Below are 6541 nucleotides of genomic sequence, written 5' to 3'. Positions count from 1 at the left end.
GCCATACAACACCAAGACATTGCCACCATTTGGGACCTGTTGCCTCCGATTCAGCTACCAGAACTCCGCCACGCTTAAGAACATCAACGACAACTTGACCACTTGGTCTCATCTGTTCAAGACCCCCAAACATAAGGTTGATGCCAACTCCTAACGCTTATACCTTTGTGAACGTGTGAACCACTACCGGACTCGCCCTCTAAGCCGACGGCCACAGGCCGTCGGCATAGGCCATTTGCCGTCAGCTTAGGTCTATGCCGACGGCAGCTGTTGGCATATCCTCGTCGGCATAGATCACGTCAGCGTAGTCTTGTCAGACCGTCGGCATAGGAACATATGCCGATGGCTTTCGTACGGTCGTCGGCATAGCATCACCGTCGGTAGTGATTTTCGCCTGACGGCAACGGACGGCGCCGTCAACCCCGCTCAAAAATTAGAGGCTACCACGTGGCAGAGCTGTGCCGACGGCCAAGCCGTCGGCATAGATGGAAATCTATGACGACGGCTTGGCCGTCGGCACAGCTCGGCCACGTGGCAGCCTTTGGTTTCACCTGGTAGCAGGTATATGCCGACGGCCAAGCCGTCGGCATATCCCTGCCACGTGGCAGTCACTGGGCTGTTCTGGCACATCTTCAGACATGCCACCACACCACCTGGTTGTGGTAGGTCATCCCTGAAGGAAATATGCCCTAGAGGCAATAATAATGTTATTATTTTATTTCTTTATATCATGATAAATGTTTATTATTCATGCTAGAATTGTATTATCCGGAAACATAATACTTGTGTGAATAGATAAACAAACTAAACGTCACTAGTATGCCTCTACTTGACTAGCTCATTAATCAAAGATGGTTATGTTTCCTAACCATAGACATGTGTTGTCATTTGATTAACGGAATCACATTATTAGGAGAATGATGTGATTGACATGACCCATTCCATTAGCTTAGCACCCGATCGTTTAGTATGTTGCTATTGCTTTCTTCATAACTTATACATGTTCCTACGACTATGAGATTATGAAACTCCCGTTTGCCGGAGGAACACTTTGTGTGCTACCAAACGTCACAACGTAACTGGGTGATTATAAAGGTGCTCTACAGGTGTCTCCAAAGGTACATGTTAGGTTGGCGTATTTCGAGATTAGGATTTGTCACTCCGATTGTCGGAGAGGTATCTCTGGGCCCTCTCGGTAATGCACATCACCTAAGCCTTGCAAGCAATGCAATTAATGAGTTAGTTGCGAGATGATGTATTACGGAACGAGTAAAGAGACTTGTCGGCAACGAGATTGAACTAGGTATTGAGATACCGACTATCGAATCTCAGGCAAGTAACATACCGATGACAAAGGGAACAACGTATGTTGTTATGCGGTCTGACCGATAAAAGATCTTCGTAGAATATGTGGGAGCCAATATGAGCATCCAGGTTCCGCTATTGGTTATTGACCGGAGACGTGTCTCGGTCATGTCTACATTGTTCTCGAACCCGTAGGGTCCGCACGCATAAGGTTTCGATGACAGTTATATTATGAGTTTATTAGTTTTGATGTACCGAAGTTAGTTCGGAGTCCCGGATATGATCACGGACATAACGAGGAGTCTCAAAATGGTCGAGACATAAAGATTGATATATTGGACGGCAATATTCGGACATCGGAAGTGTTTCAGGGAAGTTTCGGATAAAACCAGAGTACCGGGGGGTTACCGGAACCCCCCGGGGGGGGTTAATGGGCCTCATGGGCTTAAAGTGGAGAAGAGGAGGGGCGGCCAGGGCAGGCCGCACGCCCCCTCTCCCCCTAGTCCGAATTGGACAAGGAGGGAGGGGCGGCGCCCCCCCTTTCCTTCCTCTCCCCTCTCCCTTCCTTCCCCTCTCCTACTTGGACAAGGAAAAGGAGGGAGTCCTACTCCCGATAGGAGTAGGACTCCTCCCTGGCGCGCCTCATCATGGCCGGCCGCCCCTCCCCGTTGCTCCTTTATATACGGGGGCAGGGGCACCTCTAGACACAACAATTGATCCTTGAGATCTCTTAGCCGTGTGCGGTGCCCCCCTCCACCATAATCCTCGATAATATTGTAGTGGTGCTTAGGCGAAGCCCTGCGACGGTAGAACATCAAGATCGTCACCACGCCGTCGTGCTGACGGAACTCTTCCCCGACACTTTGCTGGATCGGAGTCCGAGGATCGTCATCAAGCTGAACGTGTGCTAGAACTCGGAGGTGCCATAGTTTCGGTGCTTGATCGGTCGGGCCGTGAAGACGTACGACTACATCAACCGCGTTGTTATAACGCTTCCGCTTTCGGTCTACGAGGGTACGTGGACAACACTCTCCCCTCTCGTTGCTATCCATCACCATGATCTTGTGTGTGCGTAGGAATTTTTTTGAAATTACTACGTTCCCCAACAGTGGCATCCGAGCCTAGGTTTTATGTGTTGATGTTATTTGCACGAGTAGAACACAAGTGAGTTGTGGGCGATATAAGTCATACTGCTTACCAGCATGTCATACTTTGGTTCGGCGGTATTGTTGGATGAAACGGCCCGGACCGACATTACGCGTACGCTTACGCGAGACTGGTTCTACCGACGTGCTTTGCACACAGGTGGCTGGCGGCTGTCAGTTTCTCCAACTTTAGTTGAACCGAGTATGGCTACGCCCGGTCCTTGCGAAGGTTAAAACAACACCAACTTGACAAACTATCATTGTGGTTTTGATGCGTAGGTAAGATTGGTTCTTTCTTAAAGCCCGTAGCAGCCACATAAAACTTGCAACAACAAACTAGAGGACGTATAACTTGTTTTTGCAGGGTATGTTGTGATGTGATATGGTCAAGACATGATGCTAAATTTTATTGTATGAGATGATCGTGTTTTGTAACCGAGTTATCGGCAACTGGCAGGAGCCATATGGTTGTCGCTTTATTGTATGCAATGCAACTGCGCTGTAATGCTTTACTTTATCACTAAGCGGTAGCGATAGTCGTGGAAGCATAAGATTGGCGAGACGACAACGATGCTACGATGGTGATCAAGGTGTCGTGCCGGTGACGATGGTGATCATGACGGTACTTCGAAGATGGAGATCACAAGTACAAGAAGATGATGGCCATATCATATCACTTATATTGATTGCATGTGATGTTTATCTTTTATGCATCTTATCTTGCTTTGATTGACGGTAGCATTATAAGATGATCTCTCACTAATTATCAAGTAGTGTTCTCCCTGAGTATGCACCGTTGCCAAAGTTCATCGTGCCCAGACACCACGTGATGATCGGGTGTGATAAGCTCTACGTCCATCTACAACGGGTGCAAGCCAGTTTTTGCACACGCAGAATACTCAGGTTAAACTTGACGAGCCTAGCATATGCAGATATGGCCTCGGAACACTGAGACCGAAAGGTCGAGCGTGAATCATATAGTAGATATGATCAACATAGCAATGTTCACCAATGAAACTACTCCATCTCACGTGATGATCGGACATGGTTTAGTTGATTTGGATCACGTAATCACTTAGAGGATTAGAGGGATATCTATCTAAGTGGGAGTTCTTTAAGTAATATGATTAATTGAACCTAAATTTATCATGAACTTAGTACCTGATAGTATCTTGCTTGTTTATGTATGATTGTAGATAAATGGCCCGTGCTGTTGTTCCGTTGAATTTTAATGCGTTCCTTGAGAAAGCAAAGTTGAAAGATGATGGTAGCAATTACACGGACTGGGTCCGTAACTTGAGGATTATCCTCATTGCTGCACAGAAGAATTACGTCTTGGAAGCACCGCTGGGTGCCAGGCCTGCTACTGGAGCAACACCAGATGTTGTGAACGTCTGGCAGAGCAAAGCTGATGACTACTCGATAGTTCAGTGTGCCATGCTTTACGGCTTAGAACCGGGACTTCAACAATGGTTATGTGTAGTGGACCCTCCCTAATGGACTCTTGTGTAGCCTTTGTAGAGTCGGGATCTGTATCCTCTTGTACGGTTATCACCTCTTCAACCTGCATATTCTCTGTATCCTCCATAGTAGATTCTTCTTGTATCACCTCTGTCGCCTCGGTGTTTGTATCCTCGTCTTTCTTTACATCTTCAATCTGCATATTATCTATATCCTCATCCTTTGCTACCTTGTTGATGTTTTCCTGAAAACCCAAGCATGACATTTCTAGATAGAAAACCTTGTATAGGAAGAAGAGAGATATAATATGTCATTACCGTGTTGATGGCATCGGCAATAGTACCGGATCTGGTTGGAGATTGACCCGCATGGGGCACCGATGACGATGGCGCCGACATGGACGATGATGGTGCTTCACCAAGGGCTGATGTGTGCGGCGCGGTGGAGAGACTTGTTGTGGCGGTTTGTTGGGATGCGGCTGAGAGATCGTGAGGGGGGTGGAGGAGGGGTCTAAAGTAATGGTATCAGGAAATATAAGGCAGAATCGTGAGAGAAAGGAAATAAGGCAGAATCGTGGGAGAAAGGAAACTACTATCGCGATAATTGGGGACTCCTGATTGCTATCATCCCCGGACTTATCTGACGCCCAGAATCTTATCTTGTGCTTTTTTTATACTCCAGTTTGCCAAAATTACTGGAGTTATTTCCGTAGTGCATTTTATCTGCATAAATATTGGGTGTGGCCCACCTTCCTTCTGTAACTGCAGGCTGTGTAATAATTCAGAGAAGGCACACCCTTTAAATATTTGTCAAACTTAATTTTTTGTTTTTGAAATTAAGGCAACTGCGAGGACTACCAACAGGCGGCGTACCTGCTACGTGTTGGTGATGAGCAAGCTAGCCAAGGGGCAGCATAGTGAATCGACGAAGAAGCTGGAATCCTAATAGGAGGAATATTTTCAACTGGTTTGACGCATGTTGGAGGAGGTATTCTCGCCCACTGTGGTTATCCAGCATTTTAGCCTGTTACATGCCTTATCTTCTTTTCTGAATTCTATATAGTATATTCTTTCGATTTTTTTTCTGTAAAAACAAAGCATGTGAGCTCATCTGCTATAGATTCGGGAACAACATATGTGCAACATAGTAGTAATAACGCCTTTTAACTTCAATATATTCCATGAATGTCATAGATTCTTCCAGTTTTCATTACAAATATATCAGAGAGCATAGCACTTAGGCGTTCAAGAACATCTTTAATAGAACAGAATTCTGGCTGCTAAATTTAGATAGTACAGAATATACAACACAAAGTGTTCCTTATTATGGATGATCTGACACCATGACGTGGCATCATTCCACCATCTTCTTCTATTTGAAATAGGTTTACAAGTTGGCACATCTGGAGACCAATATAACCACATTAAAGCCTCAATTCTCCTGAACACGAAATATTTGTCAACCCTGAATCAGCAGAAATTATGAAGTGATTAGTGCATGGCATGACTTACGGCTACTAAAATGATAAACTTCTAAGGAGCTTCTTTCATAAGTTGGTTTTCAACACAAACATAGTAGGGGAAAAGAAATATTGGAAAAATGCACTTGCCTCATCTCTCCAAAACATCTTTGTAGACAATGTTCTTGGTGCTTTTCCCGGATTTATTGACATCCTTGTTTGGCTTGGCCAAAATCCGTGTTGTCTCTCTCGACACTCCTCTTGACAATGCAACATATAGCTGACCATGTGAGAATACTGGCTCGGGAAGGTAAATGCCAACATTTGGGATGGTCTGACCCTGTGCCTTGTTAATTGTCATCGCAAAACTCAGACGGATGGGGAACTATTTTCTCTTAAGTTTGAAAGGAAGTGAGATGTCCTCGGAGGGCGACATAGGGATCCTAGGTATAAACACCCTCTTTCCAGCATGCTGACCACCAACAATCTCTGCATCGATTGCATTATCTTGAAAGGCTCTGATCATAAGCCGTGTTCCATTGCATAGACCATTATGAGGGTCGAGGTTCCGTAGCAGAATGACCGGGCAGTTGACCTTTAATTTCAAAACATGTGGGGGCAAGCCATTTGGTGTGATCGAGTTCAAAAAATCAATTGTGTAATTATTCTGTAGGTCATCCTCGATTGAGTCAAAACTATGGTATAACTTTTCTTCACCTGGAAACCTGGAGATCATCTTGTCATTCAGGTCATCGACATGATCGTTCTTGGTCGATAGAATAGCACGTGCACTCATGTACTCTCTGGATGTAGCATTGGCATGCAACGATGGGAAGACATCTTCGATCAGCATGTTAATAGCTTTTTCATCCTCGGTATAGCCAATGACAATGTCGTCAGGGAGACGGACATAGTCGTCGCCAATTGTCTCTTCAGTTCCATTGCCTATCCTTAGGAGGTATTCCGAGAACCAAGGATCAGCCTGTGCCCGCATATTGCATGTGAGACGTATCTTGCGGGTCTTCTCCCAAAGATAGGATCTCAGAAGTGTAGCATCCGTGATCTGCGCTCTTGTCCCATGTGTCACAACAGGTAGGACCTGCCTAAAATCACCACCAAAGACGACAACCTTTCCTCCAAACGGCAAAGAACATTCCATTATATCCTGTAG

Source organism: Triticum dicoccoides, chromosome 1A, assembly GCF_002162155.2.
Source record: "Triticum dicoccoides isolate Atlit2015 ecotype Zavitan chromosome 1A, WEW_v2.0, whole genome shotgun sequence".
Lineage (NCBI taxonomy): Eukaryota > Viridiplantae > Streptophyta > Magnoliopsida > Poales > Poaceae > Triticum > Triticum dicoccoides.
This window is presented reverse-complemented; position numbering follows the sequence as displayed.